This window comes from Cuculus canorus, chromosome 1 (genome assembly GCF_017976375.1).
Source record: "Cuculus canorus isolate bCucCan1 chromosome 1, bCucCan1.pri, whole genome shotgun sequence".
Taxonomy (NCBI): Eukaryota; Metazoa; Chordata; class Aves; order Cuculiformes; family Cuculidae; genus Cuculus; species Cuculus canorus.
Window position 1 is genome coordinate 12,873,287 of NC_071401.1, and position 22,930 is coordinate 12,896,216.

Here is a 22,930-nt window from a genome sequence, read left to right on the forward strand (position 1 = left end):
TGCCGGGATGCCAGCGCTGACTTCTCTTTACGTCCCATTTACTTGCATCTATTTTAATTGGATCTGGGACTAAGGACACTCGCCAACCCTTAATCCTCCTAACAACAAAACAAGTGCATCAAGCCACCACAAACAAAAAAAAAAAATAAAAAAAAGGAAAAAGGAACGCTCTCATGTGTTTTTTTCAGAGCAGCATGGCTATCTTTCCCTCCTGCAAATAATCTAGCAGGGTTAAAAAGTGTGCAGGAGAGGATAGATTGTTTCCTTTAACAGCAGAAGTCAGAGCTCGGAGAGCCACATTTAACCTATCTTCAGCCAGAGCAGGTGCCCCCCAAGCACCTTCCCACCTACGCACACCCCGGGAACACACCAGCCCTTGCACGCACAAACACACACACGGACACACGCTCTCACACAGGGTTCGAAGCTCCGTCCTGTAGGATCATAGATCACAGAACAGTTAGGGTTGGAAGGGACCTTAAAGATCACCTAGTTCCAACCCCCAATGCTGAGAAAGATGCCGAGAACTGTCCCATTGCAGAGTGGTGGGGACGGGGACCCTCTGCTCTGCAAAGCGCTCGGGGCGACCACCTCGGGGACAACCCGGGGGTGACAACACTTCGGGGAGAGCCCGGGGCGGGGAGACCACGGCTGCCCCCCAGGACAACACTCTGCCCCCAGCTCCATCCAGCTCCATTCAGCGCACATGCCTGCAAAAACGGGGATGGCAAAGCGAGCCTTCCCTTCTGAAAACATTTGGGGGGGGGGGGATGCATAGATAGAGAGATAGAGAGATAGAGAGATAGAGAGATAGAGAGACAGAAGTACGAACAGGCAGGTCCTCCGGTCACATCCCTCTCGCCCCATCCCGAGCAGCTGCAGCCAGTCCCGAGGCTCAGCCAAGAGCAACTGCGGCTGAAGAGCAGCGACAGACACGCGCCCTCTTTCCCTCGCCCGCTCCCGCGTTAAAAATATTAAAGAAAAAAAATATAGGAGGGCTTGGGAAAAAGATTTAAAGAAATGAAAACACGGCTTTTGCCCGCGACCTAAAGCGCGGTTGCGAGCCCGGGGCAGCCGCTCGGCGCTGCACCTTGCGGGGCAAAGTGGGAGCGCGACTCGCCGAGGGCTGCGAAGGGGATGCGAGGGACACGGAGCGGGGCAGAGGGAGCCGAGGCGAACCCCCGCGGCTGAAGTTTTCCCGAGTCGCTGATCGCAGCCCCCTTCTCCCCGTGGAAAGTTTCTCGCCCATCCCCTCCGCGCCCCTTCTCCCCGAGCCCCAAGCGGGTACGCACCGGCCGGCTCAGCTGCGGGGGCTGCCCCTGGGGCTCCCCCGCCGGGTGTCCATGCCCAAGCGCGGACTCGGCTGGAGGAGGGGAGAGAAGAGGGGGCGATGCCCGGCCAGCACAGCGCAGCCTGCCGGGAGCGCGGGGAGGGACGGAGGGACCGCCCCAGCCCCGCCCGCCCGGGGCTCCCACCGCCTCGCACCGGGGAGGGTGGCGCTGGGTGCTGCTGGGGTGCTGCTGGGATGCTGCTGGGGTGCAGCTGAGGTGCAGCTGGGATGCTGCTGGGGTGCTCCCCAGAACTCTGTACCCGAGGGGAGCCGCCCACCCGGGGCTCCCAATGCCCCGCACCAGGGATCATGGAATCATAGAATCGCCAGGTTGGAAAAGACCTCCTGGATCATCGAGTCCAACCATTCCCATCTGCCACTAAACCATGTCCTTGAGCACCTCCTCTACCAGTCTTTTAAATACCTCCAGGGATGGTGACTCAACCCCCTCCCTGGGCAGCCTCTGCCAGTGACCAATGACCCTTTCTGTGAAATTTTTTTTTCCTAATGTCCAGTCTGAACCTCCCGTGGTGCAGCTTGAGGCCATTCCGCCTTGTCCTGTCCCCTGACATTTGGGAGAAGAGGCCAGCACCCTCCTCTTTGCAACCTCCTTTCAGGGAGTTGTAGAGACCAATGAGGTCTCCCCTCAGTCTCCTCTTCTCCAGGCTAAACAACTCCAGGTCCCTCAGCTGCTCCTCATAAGACTTGTTCTCCAGCCCCCTCACCAGCTTCGTTGCTCTTCTCTGGACACGCTCCAGAGCCTTAACATCCTTCTTGTGGTGAGGGGCCCAGAACTGAACACAGAATTCGAGGTGCAGTCTCACCAGTGCCGAGCACAGGGGCAGAATCACCTCCCTGGTCCTCCTGGTCATGCCGTTTCTGATACAAGCCAAGATGCCATTGGCCTTCTTGGCCACCTGGGCACACTGCTGCCTGGATGCTGTTGCGATGCTCCAGCATCACTCCCTAAAAGTCTGTACCCGAGGGGACCTGCCTGAGGTCACCTGCTGTGGATGACCCAGCATCCCCCCTGACCCCTTCGGGGGTCACCACTGCCACCTCAGGCTCTGCGCGGCTCTCCTGCGTCCCAAGCGCTGCCAGGGAGATGCTCTCAGTGGAGCTGATCAACCCAAGCACCCCGGGGTGGGAGTTTTCTGAGCTCCAGGTCAGGCTCCTGTGCAACTGCAAGTTGCTGGAGAGCAGAGTTAATGCTGCAGAGCCGTGGGTGTGTGATATGCAGTGTGTGATGGGGTGATGTGCCTTAGAATTGATGTCCAAGCTCCAATTCTGCCTATTTTAATAGGAACTTCTGAGGAGGTGCCTATTTCATGCCCTGTTTGTTTCCTTTTCTATCGGTGAACACCTGACTGGGTATCTCTACCAAGAGAGAGATCACTTTCACATCCTTTTCTTTCTTCCTTTCTTTCTTTCTTCCTTTCTTTCTTTCTTTCTTTCTTTCTTTCTTTGATATGAAAACTCCTAGTAAAAAGTACCAACTGAAAATGAAATTTCTGGAATGGAAGCATGCAACACATACCAGCTTTGTCTAAAATCTATGATAGAATTAACAATTTTCTACTCACCACATGTTTGCATAGGTTGTGGAAGGTGATCTTTTGCGCATCACCTTTTCTAGCACATTGCATTATAAAACTAGAAGTTACAAGAACATATCAGAGCCTCACTGTGTCAGTCACTAAATAAACACAGCGAGGAGATGTCCTATTCCAAAAAGCTCATAATCTGCATCAACAAGACAAATTTAGAGTGGGAGGAAAATGTATTATGCTGCAGATGGTACTGAGAAAGAAACCGATTTGCCCAAGGTCATGCAGGAAGTCTGTGGCAGAGCCAAGAACTAAACACAACTCTCCTGAAATCCAGTCTAAAAATAGTGCTTGATAATTGCCCATGAACTCCAAAAAACACACATTACACAGATAACCATCTTTTGACCAAAATTTTGGAGGTACTGGGCTCAATTTCATTATCGTTTTCAACTGTGCTGATAACTGAATGGTCAGTTTCTAAATTTAAATCACATTATTTGAAAACCCTCTATCCAGAAATCCATGTCATGGAACAAAAAGCAGTAATGGATAGCATCTGAGCCAACATAGATGCTTTCCAAGTGCAACTGCTTCTGCTACTCCCTTCCTAGGGGGCAGAGGAAGGTATCCAAATCTGCACATTTGTCTTGGGAAAGGGAGATCCTACTCCTGGTAGTGCTTTTCTCAGGCTCCAAGGGATTGCATTGTCCACACCCACACTCTGCCTGGTAGCAGTAGTCTGGATTTGATCACATATTCCACCGTCTCTCCACTCTATTTAGCCTCTTTAAAATATTCCCTGGCATACAGCTTTCATTTGCTTTTATGGAAAACTCATCTCAGGTCTCAGAGGGTGCATTCCTTGTGTCCTCTTCCTATTCCAGTTCCTTCTTACTTGTTTTCTGAACCAATGTGAAAGCATTTCTTGAGATTGAAAACCCACGCAACTGGAAAACAACAGTAACATGACGTTACACCCTTCAGGCACCCTTACTTGTCACTTAGGAAAGCTATTTACACATACATTTACTGAATATTACAATGTATAAATGCTAATGAGTATTAGTAGATGTCGTTAATGCAGTTTTCCTTATTAATCAATCCTACCAGCATGGTAATGATTTCTGTTGTTCTTCTGGAACTTCCTCCAGCAGAGAGTGAGCTCTGTTGATTAGCAAGACCATTTTGCATGTATATAACATTTTTGTTCATCTGTAACAACCTCATTATCATTAAACTTCTTTTCTCAAGGAGGTGAGCACTTCCTAAGGTATGATTCAGAAATAACTAGGGCAGAAGGAATGTGTTGTCTCCCATACTACCATTTTACAGCCCTGTATCTGTCAGATTCAGTAGAATTTACATTGCAGTGGAAGAGAATCAGGAGCAGAATTGCTGAGATGCCCCCAATCAGGTAAGAAGTTAGGGATGGCCAGGAGCAAAGCTCTTAGCTTCACACGTCAAAATAATTTACTAATTTGCAGCAGGTCTTGAAAGGTAAACAGCTTAGAATGAGTGTTGGAAACACAGTAACTATCGTGTCTGATTAATAATGTTATTATGCTCTACAGATACAGACCAGGAAACAGCTTTTAGGTTCCCGCATCCTGGGTAGCGAGAAGAATCTCTTCTTGTTTTCCTGCCAAGATGATGAGATTCAAAAAGATGTGAGTAAACCACTGCGACAACAGAGTAATTCACTTTCTCTTAACTCAGTAATTTACATTGAAATGACAATAAATAATTCAGATAGTATAAATAAAAATAAATCCAAGCAGAAAGAAAAGGTTTTTCCAAAGTTTCAGGGTTCAGAAGACAGTAAGACAGGTTTTAGACCTGATGTTAACTGAACCAGCAGTGAGCTACTGAAGCTGAATCTCAGCATACTATCATAAATAATGAAACATTGACATTTCGCTTTGAATTAATGCAAAGGGCTATTTATACACTTTTTTAGAGACTGTTGCCTGGGCAAATTAATACACTTTTTCCTTCACCAGGCCAAATGTTAGCAACACTGCTATTTTTCAAAGTATCAAACTATTTGTATATTGACAATGTTTTAATACAATCTGTCCCCAGGGCTGCCACGTAAGTTACTTGGGAGAGCTGATCAGTCATAATTCACTGGCTCCTTTATCCAAAATCTAACTTGATCCAAAATACTAACATTGATTTTCTGTGTAAGAGGTCACTCGTTATCAGAGAATTGTTTTCTGTTTGTAGGGCCATAGGCCACCAACATGGGAAAAGAGGTTCAATGGGCTATGATTGCCTTTCTTGGCTTGCTACCAATAAAAGGTAGTGGATACTAGTGGAAGAAATAGGCATGAGCACATAAAAAACCCACTCACTGTGCTTGCCTGAAATTTGAACTTTGGATGCGAGTACATATTGAAACATCAGTTTATTGTTAATATGTATTGGCAGTAATTTTGTCTTTTTTTTTTTTTTTTTCAAAGGGGGAAAATAATGACACTCCAAAGTGAGTTTTTGTGACACTGCTTTTTACAGATCACTGTTTCAGGTGTCAGTTCACCAAATCATTGGTTAAGAATGTGCTTAAATATGAAATGGTTAGACTTACAAACCATGCTTAAGTGCTTCACTAACCTGGGGTTTAAGGTAATTAAAATAATATTTGAAATATCATCTGAATGATACAAAAATCAGAAGTCACTTTTGGCAAATTCCATGGGTTTTGGCTCCATTATTATGAACAAGATCCTCTAGTATTTCCTACTCACAGCCTTCATATTATCTCAGAGACAAAATTTCCCGAATCAGAAGTGCCTGAAAACTGATGGGAATAAAGCCACAGCCAAGTAACTCAGAACTATGTGCTGCACATGAGTTTTTCTGTAACTGATTCCTTGTACGGAGGCAGCCTCCTGGTTATACCAAGGACTGCTGTACAAATTCCTTGCAGCTTTTTTGTCTTTTCTCACTTCTCATGGCAGTGGGTAACACTAGTACAGCGTTAAGAAAGTTAACAAGCAGAGACAGTGCTTGTAGACTTCTCTAGAAACTTGATGTGGCAGCACAAGACAGCTCAACAGTGACGACACCAAAAATTCGCTTTGAGGCCATTCTTCTCCTATGCTCAAAAAGCAATTTCTACACAAATGTTATTCAAGGACCTTGAATGGCACTGCTCTGCAGGAGGATCAGCAACAGAGAGATTTGCAGCCTGCAGATGCTCCCACAAGAATAATTAAAGGGGTAGGTATGGCACATAGCTTATCGCTAGCTAGTGATGCCTTTCAAAAAGAAAGATCTCCTGCTAATGCAGGAGACATTGCATTGAGAGTTTACCACATGTCTTCATCTCATTTAGAGACTGCAATGAGATCACACATTAAAAAATCCATTTTGACAGTGCATATTGAAGTATTTCTCTGGTATTATGCTGGATTATGCCTTGCAACACAGAACTATCAGCATTTCTAGCAGCCAAACGTTAGAGGTTTGACTTGAACTTGTAGAGTGAGATCATCCTGTATAGAAGGGAAATTTTTCAGGTGATATGTCTGCAATTTCCATCACCTGAATGATACCGTAATATTTTTGTAGGACTGGGTCAGCTTTGATAATTTAACTTTGATTCACTTTTCTTTTTGCTCTGTTTTGCTCCTCCCAGGTGTAGCCTGGTCTCATTTGAGCCTGGCTGTGTGTAGTACTGTCTCCAAGAGGTATGGATCAAATCCATAGCCTCCCTTCAGGAGGAACAGACCTACCAGTCAAAGAGGGCTGCAGTGTCATCAATGAGCTGAAGGCACATTGCAGGAGATGGTGCTGGAACGCTTGCCCTCTGTCAAGGTAATAAGTGACGTTTAGTGTCTTGGTCTAACACATCAAATCCTTCTCAGGGAAAACTGAGAGCAGAAGTTTGTGACTTTTTTAAATTCTTTTGTTTAATTTCTGAAGCAGACCTGAGAGAGGAAGGAAGTGCTGTGTGAAGCTGGTAGTTTCCCATCTGTCTCACAGTGAGTTTCAATCTAGCCCTTGACTTCCACCTTGACCTCCTATGTCTGATTTCTCATTTTGAAAAAACAAAGACAGTGAGTAACTGAGTATCGTAAGACTAGAAAAGATGATCTTTTTGTGGATTTATCTGTCACACTGTAATTTGATTCCCTATTCTGCTATCCATATCTTGTGAGACTTTAGAGATGTCATGAGTTATCTTCGTGACTCAGTTATTCTGTCTGTGGTACAAAACCAGAAACACTTCTGGTCTGTCTCCTGTTTTTAGACAAATAAATATACCTGTTGTTACGTATTTTACATTGATTTACCTTCTTGAGGTCTAATTTTGATTGAGTACCTTTAATTTTAGTAATAGGATTCAGTAAATAGTTCTGAGTTTTCTCCGTGGAACATTCTGACGTCAGTGGAAAGACACCGTGGAGGTATGCTACGTTAGTTAATACACAAGAATGAACAAAATAAAAGCAATTTATCTGTATATAAATTGTGAAAGGTCCTTCAACCAGGCAGTAGAAAGTCCTGAAGATTTAGGGTAGCATGCAGTGTAGGGGAAAGACTGATCTTTCCCACAATGGTTTTGTATTGCTTTTTCTGTTCATTGTACCAAGAACTGACTCCAATAAACCTTTAAACATGTGCTTAACTTGATAGACATGAGTGGCTCTTTGACTCCAACTTTAATGCACATTTAAGCTTAGGCATGGCTGTTTGCAGGGTGGGGATTTAGTATGGGTTTCCCTGGTCCTTTACGCACGTGATTTCATTAGGTGTTGTCTGTTTCTGTAGCACCGCCTTAGGGCATGAGCCAAGCCCAGCTGAAGTCAGGAGGAATCTCTACAGATTTTGATGGCAGTTGGACTGGACTCTTTATAGGAAACAAAAACAGATTTTGTAGAACATAAAAGCCAAAAAAATCCTTCTAAATTTGTGGGGATGAAATACTCATTTCCTGTTTTAGGCCTAGAGACTTTATAAATCAAGCTTCTAACCAAAGCAAAATTTTACCAGCTGCACTATAAGCCTCAGAAAAAATGGGGAAAGTATAACACACTCTGAGCAAACCCTTAGTTTTAACTGAGCAGAAGGCATCACTTGGCTGTGCGTAACAGTTCAGCGGGAGATAGTGATGGTGTTTATTTGGGTTCACAGGTTCTTTGGCTGTTGTATGCTTTCATGATACCTGCTTTTAAGAAAAATTTCTATAAAGAAGGTATTTACAAATGCCAGCTTGTCTGTGGTTTTGTGCCATAGTTGTCATCTCACATGAGGTGAAACGACTTTCAGTTGCCTTGCCAAGCCATTCTAACTTTACTTGTTAGTAAACAGCTCCAGTTTCTGCTTTGGCATCAGCTCGTAATAAAGTTACAGGTTTAAAAAGCTGTCGCTCCTGAAAGATGTATTGGTAATGAGCTGAGTTTGAGATGCATATTTGGGTCTTATTCAACTGTATTTTTATTCTCCCTCTTTTTGTCACCACATTAATGACAGGTGCAATTCCAGTACTTCCGCTGTTGGCTTTGCATGCTGCCTTCTGCCCTCTGCGTCCAGCTTCATCATTCCCTAATCACAATCTCTAGTATTTTCACTAGATGAAATGAGATAACAAATAGAAATGATGGAATGCAAGGAGAAGTGAGAGGATAAAAGAGAGGGGAAGAGGGAAAAATAGCCATCTGCTGGTCAAATAAGAACATCCAATATGCCCCTGGTGGATGACTTCACTAAAGAGACTGGAGAACTGTCTAGTAGGGCACGAAGAGGAAACTAGAGACTATAAAGGATGAAATTAAAACTGAGATGAAAAGGTAAAATGTGATAAAAGTCAACCAAGTATGGCATTGGTGGCTTGAAGTGTCTTTGTGTTTTGGATGCTGGTACCTGCTGAGTGCCTGCTTTCTCACAGCTCCTCAAAGAACCAACTGGACTTGAGAAGTCAGAGGGTTCAGCTTGGCAAGTCCTTAACATTTTACTGACATTCTTTTTCAGTGTCCTGGAGATAAATGCAAAGGTTACTCTCGCTACCAATTGCATACCCAGAAGGTTAGTCTTTGTCTGGGAGTTAAAGGAAGATCCAAAGCAAGAACAAGATCTGATTTGTTTTAAAATGCCTAATGACAGGTGCTGCAAGTTTTGGAGGGCAATTTGCAACTACTGGAAAGAGGCCTGGTTGATTGTTGGCTGTTCAATACCCTCTGAAAATCAGGAAGCTCTATCATTTCCTTCCATCTGGGAAACTGAATCATATTATAGTTGCAACTCTTATCCTGGGGCCACAAGGGTAGAAATGGATTCTCTGGATTCTATTAAGATGCAAATTGAGATCTTTTCCACTTCAGAGGAGTGATCATATCTCTTCGTAGAGTGTGTTCATTGGTATCTAGTAAGTCTGTTTCGATCTTTTTCTTCTTTCCTGCAACATATTTTTATAAGTCTTACAGGAATTTAGTGTCTTTGAGATCCCTATCCTTCAAAACAGAGATACAGAAGTTTTGGGAGCAGATTAACTGACCGAGACAGTCATACGCAGTGTGACTGAACACAGCATTTCCTCAGCAAATCAAGCTGCAAACACAGCTCAGGAGAAACACAGTATTGAGATCTGAACTGCAGAGACCCTCAGTGGGTTTGATAGTTGTGATTCCTGCCTTATAAAAATGGGACCCTTGACTGAAATCTCTTTGCTTTCAGTCCTAAGTCAGTGGTGAAACTGCTGTGGTATTCAATGAGATTAGGCTTTTGTCTATTAATTCCCATAGAAATTAACTTCCTATCACAGAGAACCTGGTCAAACCTATATTAAAAGCAATATTGCCAGCAGTCCTTTTCACTTCACCCAGTCATCCTTCTAGAGACAATGTAAACCAAAGCTCCGTCATCCTACCCAATAGAGATCCCATCCTCTTCCCTCACTCATACCTGTTCAGACAGAAAGGTGGTTTAATTTTAGCAGGCTGTGTGATGAGATTATGGCTATTTCTGTCTGATGGAAGAAGTATCAATCCATGGGAAAGGCACCCTCTGAAGTTAGCACCAGGTTGTGTGTTAAATTTAGGAGGCTATCAGACAAAATACTCCAGTAGTCTCAGTTAAAGAGTGTGCAAAAAGAAATCCTATTCCTACTAGCAACACTTTGAAGTCTTTTTAGCATCTTTGTTACACTCTGCTGTTGCTCTATGTATCCAGAGGTCTTCTGGAGCCATTAGGATGTGTGGTGTGCATACAATAATGTTGTCAAGCTACTCTTATTTCATGTATGTCAATTAGATGTTGGGGTTAACTACACTGGAGAGAAGTTGCAAGGACAAACTGAGACAAGTTAAAGGCAAGATTAGGACAGAGGAAAGAGAAAGAGAGAGGAGTGGAGATTTAAGAGACTTAGGAGGTAGCTGGAGGAAATGAGAAAGGAAAGGACTTGAAGAACACAGTCTGGAGCTGCCTAGGGTATAATGCTTCTGTGAGAGGCATAGAATCACAGAATCATTTATGCTGGAAAAGACCTTTAAGATCATCAAATCCAACTGTAAGCCTAACACTGCTGAGTTCACCACTAAACTTTGTCCCTAAGCACCACATTTACATGTCTCTTAAACATCTACAGGGATGGTCACTCAGCTGCCTACCTCACTATAACTTCCTTTCAGTAGCTGTAGAGAACAATAAGGTCTGCCCTCAGCCTCCTCTTCTCCTGACTAAACAACCCCAGTTCCCTCCTCATAAGACTTGCACTTCAGATCCTTCACCAGCTATGTTGCACTTGTTTGCATGCACTCCAGCACCCCCATGTCTTTCTTGTGTTGAGGGCCTAAAATGTGTTAAAAGACTAAAACAAAGTAGAGCCTGAGAGGAGCGGTTGAGGCACTTGAGACACAGTGTGCAAGAAGAGAGCCTAGCTGGTGATTAGGAAGGTCAAAGGCTATTTGTAAGGATGTGTGCATTCTGAAGACTGGTAATGGGATGTTTTGAGACTGAGAAGGCCCAATAGATTTTTACCAGAGTCCTAAGGAAAAAGCTGAGACTGTGGTTCTGGACTGCAGGATTCATCATACTGTTAGGACCTTCCTCACCTCGTCTGAAAACCAGGAGTTTATTGGCGTTTCCTCTGCTACTGGAAAGGCTTGGACATATCAAGGAAATCTCCTGAGCTAAAGTAATTTAAAAAAAAAAAAAAAAAAAACAAAAACAGAAAGACCCCTAAAATTTGTTTTAACAAGCATAAATTTTATGTGAGAATTCCTGGACTGATCTTCATTGGAGATCAATTATTTGATAAAGTGGAGTGCTACATTTCATTTACGCATTGTGACAAGAACCAGGGAGCTGCTAGACTGGACTCAACCAAACACCAGGGAGATTCAGCAGCCTGGCTCTGAGTATGTTTACCTCCTGATGTTTTGCAGGGAAAGGCAAGAAATGCCCAAACAGATGATTAGGGAATAACTTGTGGACAAAAAGTTTCTTCTGGATAACTCCAGGCAGTCATTGATTGGCTTCTGCCCTGAGGCATTACAGTTTATATCCCTAATATCTTTTTATATTGCCTAATAAAACTGTTGGCTGTTGCCATTACACGGGTAATGGACATTTATATAAAAGTCTTTATGAGCTGTAGATGGAGATCATCCTCTTCACCACACACATGGAGCCACCTCTGGACTAAAACGCAATAGCTGTTTAACAGCCTGGCACTATTTATAAGCCTCAGTCACACTGAAGAGGAGGAATGACTCCTCATCAAGTCAAGAATGAATGAGAAGTTTAGAAAACCAGATTTTCCTTTTCCTAGAAGAGGTTGGACCAACACAGGGCCATTCTCTGCTTCCTGGAAGTCATTGAGTCCAAGCAATTTGAGTTTCTGTTGTATATTGCCTTTAGAAAGAAAGAAAAATGTGGCATTTAAAGTTACCATGGAGGAGTTCCTCTCCAGCAGTCATCTGCTGCGGTTTGAGGGGGATGGCCGATTCCTGCATCCACTGAATTAATCAAAAACTGTTTCTTCAGTGAGATTTGATGTAGAAAAAAATGTGTGCTCAAACACATTTCCCTTTAGTCATTTATTATTCTGTAATCTTCGTCACTCGAAATAATTTTCTGTGTTTTTCCTTTTAAATCTTCTTTTGCAGATCACAAGAAATTATTCCTCTAGGAATGAAGAAAACTCATTGTTAAAACTAAAAGTGATAACTGATTGCTATTTCCTTTCACAGAACCATTGTTCAAAAGACTGAGTGAAATATAACTACAGAAGCTATGAAGTCCTTGGTCTTGTCAAGGGAAAGGACTATCTGAAAGCTGTAATAAGGCAATGTTTGCAAAGAGTCTACATAACATTTCAGGACAGTGAGAAGAGAACGATTTCTAGTTTGTTTGGCTTATGCAGTATATGACATTTAATCAAAAATCTGTTTCAGAAATAAATTTATTTTTTAGCTCTTATTGCATTTGTATACTTAACAGTATCCAGCATGCATGTAAGGATTTCTGTCTTCAAAAGGTGACAATTAGCTGAAAGCAAACTAAAAAATTAATGTCCGTAATCTCCCAAGGCTAAATATCCCGTTAATATGGCACTTGAGGAAACTGAGGATAGAGATAAAGTTTGCGGAGGGCTTCCCATACCTGAGTCTGTGTTAAAAGAGCAAAGTCCTTGTCTCAGAGGTTTTCCTCCTAAAAAGGTGGAGGGGGATTGTAGCCATGCTGTTAATTTCCCTGTCTTTCTTAAATATATGCCACCGTTATAACATATCTTACCCATTTGAGTTAATCCGACATAAAACATTAACTTCTGCAGAGGTATTAGAGCTTCACCAAAGAGCACTCACCGATATTACAGAGTAACATCAAAATTAATGTGGAAGCAATTTGGTCCTTCAGTTTAAATGCCTTCAGCAAAGGATTAAGATTTTCCCATCACCACTCAAGCACTTCCTTACATACTCTCTGCTTATCGTGCTCCCCTTACTTATTGTGCTAGTCATCTTTCTGACATAAAAGTGATACTGAGAATCTTTCCTTTGGTTTCTGACAGTTTCCTCATGCAATTCAAAAAAAGAAAGTGCCAATTTTTTAATCAATGCATGGCTTATATTTTTCTCTAGATATTACCTATGATATCCAGATGACTTAATGTTTGTGAAGCTTCCCTCCCTTCAGGGCAAAGACTGAGAATAAATGCTGATATGAGAAGGATTACAGGATGAGGAAAGCAGCCTTCAGTAACGTATCCTAATCAAGCCTGATGGGAAAGCCTTGCATATTGAGGCTGCGGATTAGCAATGAAATAGGATAAAACAAACATTTTCCCGCTAGTAGAGGTGATAGTGCTGAAAAGGCTGGGGGCATTTTGGCTTGTAGGACGTAAACTTCTCTCTTCTTGGAGTTCCTAGGTGAAAGGAAGTTTTGAAGTGGCAGATTACAAGAGATAGGTAGGTGGAGGTGAACAACAAATGTAACCATCAACACGTTTCAGCCAGATGGCACGATGCCCTGGCCTGGAAGGCAAGAGCACTCTGTATTCAGAGGTGTTCAGAGCATGTTGTGGTTTGACCTATACTAGAGTCAGTTTTCTGACTCTAACTCAGTCTTGTCTAAGTAATTTCATTTTCTGAAAGTTAACTGGGTGTTTTTCAGGCAATTTCTCTCTGGAAGTGATAACATAGGACGTTGGTAGGCAGAAAGGACAATGCTTATACTTATTCCTGTCATAACCAAGACCATCCTCAAGCTGGTGAAAAGAAGCCCCACCTGCAAGGAGGGATGACCTCAAAAGGTGACCCCAAAGTGACCAAGGGAGTATTCCATCCCATATACATCACACTGAATGTCTAAAATGAGAGACCATGAGGGTCTCACCCACTGCTGTGATGGCCAACGTCCAGTGAGGACATTGTCTGTCTGGTTGATCCTGATTCCAGATCCACGCATTCCTGAATTCAGTTCCTGAGTCCAGCTCCCTCCTAGCTGCTGACCTGGTGTCTGCTCTACAGCATTCCATTTGCGGTGATATATAGTTATCAAGGGGTGGGGACGTGATATCATAGATTTGTGGTAATAATAATAATAATAATAGTAATGTTGATGTTATTATATATCATCATCATCTTATTCTTATTCTTATTCTTATTCTTATTCTTATTCTTATTCTTATTCTTACATTAAAGCTGCAGTTTTAGTTTCCAATCCACAAATCTTTTTCCTCTCATTTTCTGTTCCCTGGGCGCATGAGGGGGAAGGATTTGGGCTCTCAGCTGCTTGCTTTTAGCTGCCGAAATTAGTGAGGCCACAGCTAAAGCGTTAGACATGTACTAAAGCCTGGCCCTGGAAAGATAACAGGAACCTTTTGTTGTTTCTTTTTCTCGGGAGCCTCTTAGATGATACCACTTTCATAGTTGGTGGGAGAGGGTAGGCACTAGGATGGCAAGTGTGTCAGGTGGTGCTGGAGGCTGGATTGAGACAAATAATGGGGAAGGTGCAGTCAGGAGCATGGTCCTGCATGGCACGAGAGAGGAGATGGAGGGATGTCAGGGGAGAAAGCCTGGGACAGGGAATGGTTGCAGGAAGCCTGGAGCACACCTAAAGGGGAAAGGCTATACAGGAGAGGAAATTAACTTTAGTCTGTGCTTGGATGGGCTTGATAACAGACAGCAAATCCATCCCCTTTCTATTTGAACTGGACATTATCTACACCTACAAGTACTTATTGCAAATTGGACACTTCACTTTTCAGCTGAATATTATCCCTCACATGTCTGAAAACTTTGAGCAGGTGCATGAGCTTGTTAAATCAAGAGGGAGGGTCTTCTCACTTCCAGGAAGGGAAGTTGGCTTGGTGTGTTGTCAATTCTGGTGGCTTTCAGTGATTGCACATACAAATTTCTGAACCTCACATTGTCTCATCTGCACAGGGAGTGACAAAAGTGGCTTCATGATGTGTCTGTGGCAGTTGTTGGAGAGATACCTTTGGCTGCTGGAAAGAGGCCTGGAGTTTGGGGTCTGGCTGCAGGAAAAGTGCAAGAAGTAGGAAAACAGATTTGAGGGAGACCTTGCATCAGAGCTAGGAGTGCTTGTGCTGTCTTGTTTCACAAAATTCTGCCTATTTACAAAGGAAAAAAAAAAAAGTTTATAACAGCTCGAGTCTTCTTTCAAGAAGACTCCACGGTGGTGTTACCCAGTGTTGAGGCTGGTAGGTAGGCCTGTTTTATGATTTGCTCTTTAAGATGAAATTGCACATTATTAATGCTGTCATTAACTTGGGGCCATGAGGCACCTGAAGAGTGCCACTGCACAAAGCTAGGGCTGCCTCCTAGGTGCAGGGCATGCTTCATGTTTTCTGGGCTGCTACAAAGGAGACTTAAGGGCTTTTACTTGGGCTGCACTCCTAAAGAAGCAAAAGAGGGAATTTATATGCGGGTATTTCTCTCCCATTCCTCCCTCTCCAGGTGTTGTTCCAAGCTGCATGTCTCTTGCAAATCCAGATGTACTTCTTTCACAGTGGTGCTGACACTGGTGTGTGGTCTTCACATTTCCCCATGGCATCATCAGCCTTTGGTCTGGCGCTAAGCCACAACGTGGAGCATGTGGCGTCCATCCTTCGATGCTTGTTGATAAGGTCAGCTGGAGGAGTGCTGTTATGTCAGACTGTGCTGTCTCCAGGCTATTAAACTCTTTCTTTTTTTAACCTTGTAAAACTGGGAGGCTGCTATCAAGCTATCTGTTGGCCTTTGGTCCATGCTACCATCTGATCCATGTCTGGGAGAAAGTACTTGGCCTGCGATGAGTGATATCAGGGACTCTCTGACAAGTTAGCAGTGTAGAGGACTGAGTTCCAGCACTTGGGAACATTCCTGGCGCTGTTTGTAAGCAGAAGTGTATATAAGTTTATAAGCATATGTGTAAGCATACTCTCTAACTACTGTTTCCCCACAAACCCTGTCATTTTTCAAGGATCCTTCATTTCTTCAATCCAGATAGAAGCTGGTTCATTTGATTTACATTTTTTACACTCTTTCATGCTCCTGAATATTTTAAACCTGGAACAAGCGTTTGTGATCTTCCAGTCTGATTGCCCACGTAACGCTGCATTTCCCCATCAGTCGACAAAAGTGATAGTTAAATGGTTAAGGCGTTCCCTTTATAAGAAAACAACCTGTTCTTTTGGCGCTTTTTGGTGCACTTGGAAATGTTCACTGATAGATTTAAATTAACAGGATTCCACTTTGAAAGCAAGTATACCAGCTTTTAGTCTGCTTTCATTTTGAAACAAGGCTTCTGTGCTTGTATTCTCTGTGCATCTATCTGTCACTCTTTTCCCCAGGGTTTTTTTGGCTTGTGCAATTTCAATCACATTTAGAAATGGTCCCAAGGAGATTATTTTTTGACAAGTTATAATATAACAGAGGCTGGATTGATGAGAGGTGCGCTATTAATATCCCTGTGATAAGGGCCACAACACGAACTGAAGTGTTATTAAGGCATCAGAGAGTACAACTGCAAGGTATGGATCCATAGGAGACCAGGCTTCTCCGGTTGCACCGTTTGCTGTTCAATATGTTGCATGTTTTGTCGATATTTACCAACCTGACCATAATATTGGTCTCCTGGATTTTCTCCAGTCTTATTTTCAAATTCACTCCCAACAGGAGTCCTGGATGAGCGTGATTCCTGCTTTTCCCACTCATGCAAATCTGAAGATATTCCTGGATCTAGTCCCAATAGGCCTTTTTCTTTGAAAAAGAAGTGTAATCTGAATATAGAACTAGCATCAATAGGCCAGGAAAGCTCAAAACTTTTTTGAATTTTCCAGCAATTTTCAACTTGAATATTTATTCATTTATGGATCACAGCACAGGGGAAAAGGAGAAGTCATAAAAATATTTTTGCAGTTAAATTAGAAATGGAAAACATGTTCCAGAAATCACCTTTGTATCACTCATGGTCTCTGGTGCTGGCACACTGTGCCTCAGGAGTTGCTGCTGGGTTTTTGAACAAAAATCATAAACTAGAAGAATAAAGCTGGTTGCAGCTCCAATTCTGTAATGTCTATGTACTGAACTGGATCCTAGCTAGATGGAACAGTCTTCTCTTGTCTCTTGTAGCAAGTGGCAGAATATGAAGCAGCTGGCAGCAGGAAAAAAAAAAAACCACAAAAAAAAAAGGCAGGAAAAAAATAGCAGGAAGAAATTAGAGAAACCTCTTGCAAACAGTAGTGAATCATTCCCACAGGCTTTCTGCTTGCCCAGTATGCTTTCTGAGTGCCAAGACCAAGGAAAATCACACTACTTTATTAAGGTAAGCTGCTTTCCAAAGGCAAACTTGTCATCTGCACTCTCTGGCTGAGGAAGGGTGTTTCAGCCTTAACCTGTCTTGAGGAGGCCTAGATGATGGTTACTTTTTGGGTAAGTAGCACTGTCAGAGTGATAGCAGAAAGTTTACCGTCTTTTCCAATCCCACTCTGATGTCAAATGGCCTACTAATAAGTTAACCTTGCCGTGGTCACCCTGCTGTTAGAATGACAAATTTGCATTGAGCCACGGATCTACTTCTTGGTGTGTGTGTGTGACAGACAGCATGCGAGTTCTCCCACATAATGCTTCACTTCTGGCTGTGCCCACAAGGTTCATAACTGGCACACGAAGTGGCACTTGGGGGCTTTCTAGAGCTCTTTCACGAGGTGTGGGGCTGAAAAGAAGGTAAAGATTCATCTGATAGTAGCAAATAGGGTGAGCAGCCCTGCAGTGGGGTTGCTCTGGGAGGTGTGAGCAATGTTGCTGTAAATCAACTGCATCCAGGAGAGGGAAAACTGGTTATAAACTAGATCTGAGAGCATATGCTTGCTACATTGGGCAAGTGTACAAGAGATGGGCTGGATTTATACCAGGTCAGAAGAGAACCTAGGCTGATTTTTTGGTCTTTTACCCTAGTGGAAGTATTTTCAGTGGGAAATGACAGAAGTTCGTCATCTGGCCAGTGCTGGAATCAGGACAGCTTATGAAAGACTCATTCCCACAGCTGCCATGTCTAAGAGAACTCAACTGATTGCAAGTGCTAAAAGCACAAGTGATGGTGTCTTTAAAGAGTGTTCACTGGGTCAGCTCAGATGGGGATGGTTAACACTTGGTTAACTAAATGGATAGGTTATATCATTACTCTTTGGAGTTGCTTGTATTTGTTGACTTGCTCCAGCTGCTTTGTGTAAGCAGTGATGCAAAGCCTGGTTAAGCATAGGCTCCAGAAGATGCCCCTTTTATGAAAGGCATTATGGATGGTTAAAAGGGATGCATCTGTGCTGTGTTCAAGAAATGTTTATGCTGCTTGTGTGCAATGGTGATTGCAGTAGAGTTCAAATATGGCAAGATTCCTCACACAAAATAAACACTGAGAAAACTAATTTCAGGTTTTGGGACATATATTATCAAGAAACACTACTCCAGACACTGGAAAAAAGTCTTAATGGAGATTGCTGATACACTAAAGTGAGTATAGAGTGAAATAAATAGATTTTCCTTTGATACCACTGCAGTTTGTTGGTAAATATATTCTCAATTTCTGGAAATATGTAGCTAATTATCCTAAAAAAATCATGATTCTTTAAGAGTATAAATATCTTTAAACAGCAATTAAAAAATAATTATAACTCAAAACCAATCAACAGTTTTGAGAAAAAGACAGTCATCTTAGCTGGTAGCGTACATGTAGCATATTAAGGGAAACTTTATGTTTCATATTTCGTGACAGTTTTTCTAGTACCAATATTGTATGCTGCTACAGATTGTCTGTTCAGTGCCTGCCTCTTGATTGTATTGTGTCCCCCAATCTTTGCAGCATGGTGGGAAACTCAGCCCATTTTCTGGGATTCATGCTTGCATTTTGGGTTTGCAGCCACTCCAGTGGGTTTTATCTATGTCAATGCTTTTGAGGAAAGTTGTTTTTCTGAAAAAGCATGTTTTGTCTGGCTGTCAGATTTACTGAATTATTTTTTAAGAGCTAAGCAGGCTTGAAATTAAAGCAACAAGCGATATGCTAGCAGGATTAACTGCTGAATTCTGAAATTTGTAGCAAAAAGAAGAAACCCATGGAAGGCAGTCCTTGATTACAGTTAAACCCACACTCTTCCTCAGCTATTTTAGTGCCTCAGCTAGGTGCTAAACAAGGAAGCTGCCACAGCAATGGATTGTGCCCACCACTGGTCTGGATTGGTTTAGGAAACCTGAAGCTCAATTGCCTGCTTCCTTTATTAAAGATAATTTTTCTTTGCTCCTTCTACCTTTCTCCTAACTTCTCCTGCTGTTCTAAATAGGAATATAATATTAAAATTTATAATAAAAACAACTGTAATGACTTGCAGTTTTCTCCTAGGTCTCTAGGAATGTGTTTCCCTGTTGTGTACTATTTTCTTGTAGTTGAATTAGAAAATACAGATACAGCAAACTGAACCTCCTCTCTGCCCTCAAGGTGTTTCTTCAAATTTACTTCTTGGTTATATTGCACAATTGCCTAAACTTTTGCCATACCTTGTAAACCCCACTAGAGTATCACGTTACAAAGAATTTGGCCTCAAATATTCCTCCCCACCCTTCTATGGGGTATTTTTTGCATCCCCAGACTGTGGTGTGCTGCCTCTCCTCTTACTGACAGAGCTGTTGTGGGATTGTCCTGTCAACTGCTTCAGGAAACTATTTCTTTGCCTACGCAACACCTTGCATTGCGAAACCACATCCTTACATGTTGTAAAAGGTAACCCTTTTTCAGCCTTTTTCTAGCTGCTTTTTGCATTTCTCCGATGTTCTGAGAGTCAAGCAAGGAAAAGATGGTTTAAGCCGGAGAATATGTATGTAGATACAGACTTAATTTAAAGTGCATATAGGTACATAAAATCAAAGTCTAAAAATGTCTCACTCTCAAAACTTGTATCCGATGCTTGATTTATTTTTGAGGTGGAATGACCAATATGCAAGATCAGTCTCATGTATCTCCTAGAGCCATATACATAAAAAAGTAAGGAGGATTGAAGTCCTGCAGAGAACTATGATGGATTATGTCTTATTCTTGAAAAAGCTTTGAAAAGGGAGGCTATCTTACTGTTTCTCACAAGCTATGGGTGGAAGTGTTTGCAAATGGCACCTGAGATCCTTTCAAGCCCTATTTCCTACAATTTCTGTTATGTCCTTAAAGTAATTTCCCAATTTAATGTTGTCTTTTTTTTTTTTAAGGCGCATACTGTATTAATAACATAGATGGCAGATGAAGCAATTTGAATAATTTTTCTAAGACACCTGCTTTCTCTGACAAGCACTTTCTCTCTGGTTTAGGGTCCTGCCATCACAGCAATATTGTTCAAAGAAGACAAAAATTAATTGGCTCCAACTTCACCCTAAAAATTTCTCTGGTGCTTAGACTGCAGGTATACGTTGTCTGGTTTGTTTTTATGTCTGCTCCATGTTAGGTTGTGTGGCTCATCACTGTGGGACAAGTTTGGCCCTAGATTCTGCTTGTCTGTCTTTAAGAGCCACTGGGTAGTTTGGCCAGGCTGTTGGGTGCCGAATGGATGAAAGGTAAATTGATTCAGCAACATGCAATGAAAATGTCCACTGACTGGTTCAGTATCTTGGATGAGGTAGTTCTGACACCAAGCAAAATAAAGACCAAATTTTTCCAAATGATTACGAAAAGATATGGACTTGAACATGGCTGTAAAATAATGTAATCTGGGTAGAAGAGCCAGAAAGCAACAGAAGAATAAGGCAGTGGGTCAGAATAGGCTGAGAAAAACTGGAGACGGGAGAGGAAGGTCCAGTGGTAGAGCTGTATGGATGAAAGATACCTACGTTAATGTAAAGCTCAGCTGGCTGATTTTACCATTTCAACTTTTTGAGAAAAATTTTGACCAGGGGGATTGACTTTGTGTTTGCTTTACGGCTGCAGCTGTGCTGATCCAACAGGATATACCCTAAAGCCAAATTTGCCATTTAGATCTGTGATGTTCCTTGCATTGGAGAAACTTCACTGAGGTGCAACATCAGTATCTAAACACAGGGAAATCCCCAAACCTGTCTCTCAGCCTTGGGCTCGTGGGAGCAGAGGGACTTAGAGCATCTGCATCCATGCAGAGTTCTGCATGGAACCTCACATCAGGAGGAGTTCCTGATATGAGGGTACCTTGTGCATCTGCAGTGGATGTGACACCTCAGTTAATGTTACACCTTGCTAAACATGTGGTCCAGCATGGTTTCAAGGCCTGTGGAGATGAAGAAAAAAAACCCCATATTTTGTACTGCTCTCTTTTACATCGAAAAGGCCACATGACTTGTGTGACACAATACAATGTGGAAGATGAATTCTTATAGACCTTATACCCACATGAACGTACACAAAGGGGAAAAAAGAACAGGATACTTTTCAACATGATGTTGGCTCTCAGTAAGACTATAATTATGAGCAGCTAAATGTAGAAAACTGAAAGCAAGGTGGGACCATTAAATCACCGAACTTCCTGCACATAACAGGGTATTGCATTTCGTTCAATTATCCTACAAGGCGCCCAAAACTTGTGTTTGTCTAAGGCACAGATTACAGAAAGGCATAAAGTCCCGTTCCAAAGGCAGCAAATGATGGGGAGTTCACCACTTTCTTTGGCAGTTTATTCAGGAGGTTGAGCACTCTCAGTGTTTTAAAAATGTGTGCCTTACTGTATTTTCATTTAGTATTTTTATTCTTTAGTTACCATAGTTCATATTTTGCTCATTTCTGCTAGGATGAAAAAGGTTTTATAGCTCATGTTTTGTACCCTTTTGGAGCAGTGCAGCTTTTAAGTAATTTCTCAATTATTCTTTTTGATTAGTGGATCAAGGATGGTAGATGCAGCCTTGATAATGCAATGCATAGAGAGAAAAAAAGTGTAACCTCTTATTTCTCTTGTACTTACATATACAGAGACTGTTAGAGATTTTTGTCCAGAGGACAAGACAGGTCCCATAGCACAGGGTACAGAGTGGCTTATGTATGCACATCTCAGGGTGATACCCTCTAAAAAGAAGCCAAGAAGCCATATTCCTGTTGCATAGTGCTTGGTTGGGGTCTCCTCTAGACCATGTTCATTTTTTTCCTATGTTTCTAACTAAGCTGCAGAGAAATGGAATTTGTTAAATAAAAAATGCTTAATGACTTCATTTTAAAGAGGAAGGAAATATTTAAAAAGCTATGGGGCGAGGAAACTTGATTTAAAGCCAGAGTAGATCATCTGTAGCTGATCATGAGTAACTTTAAAGACAGTTTTAAAGAGTACCAAACTGAGTTTCAAGAAAAGTCAGATTGAGTAAAACAAAAAGTATTTTCCTTCAAGTTGTGGTTTTTTTTTTTTTTTTTAAATTAAAAGCACAGTATCCCAGCAGTCTTTATATTGATTTTGGTACCAGCAGTTCGACTTCATCCTGCCTGTAGGCAAACCATCACAAGTATTAATCTTTTAAGCTGCTGCCTTCTTTGAGCATTTTACATTAACTTTTCTCTGAGCTTCTGCCAGTGTAATATCACACCATAATAGCTGGTAATGCAAAGGAGCAGGATGCCATTCCTATTGCTGATTTCTGGGAAGAGAAGCAACCCAATTTATCCATTCTTTTGCTGTATTATGAAGGCCTGTACCTCTGACAGTGGTAGGTGGAAGGGATATTTAATGGAAAGACTCACAAGTAAAGGAACAAATTAATTTATCATAATAAAGAAGGTGAGTGTAGAGCACTTGCTCTTTGTCTAACCTCTCAAAGTTACTACATCTTTGTACCATATGGTGAACTGTCTCCCCATGTAGCAGGATGGAGATTGGCCTCCAAGACCCTGAAATTATGCCAGAGCAACCAACAGGGCCCTCATGGAGATAACCAACCACTATACAAAGAACTGACCCTATCCATACTCTGAGCACTGGAAGCAGTATAGCTACCAAGGGGCAGCTTTGGGCCCAAGTACTTGGTGCTACTTAGCTATAGATCAGCTCTTCTGGGTGAATTTGTGTGCTGACTTATCTGAGCTGCTTCTGGAAGGTGCTCAGGTATAACCATCTGATCCA

At 42.3% G+C, this 22,930-nt stretch overlaps 1 protein-coding gene across 1 annotated transcript in view; it reads right to left on the reverse strand.

The window, feature by feature from the left end:
• Positions 1 to 1,427, reverse strand: part of FAT3 (FAT atypical cadherin 3) — a 423,022-nt gene extending 421,595 nt beyond the window's left edge. Inside the window, exon 1 of the mRNA XM_054088271.1 lies at positions 1,293 to 1,427. The gene's annotated coding sequence lies outside the window, so the exon portion shown is untranslated. The remainder of the gene's footprint in view (positions 1 to 1,292) is intronic.
• Positions 1,428 to 22,930: the final 21,503 nt, after the last annotated feature.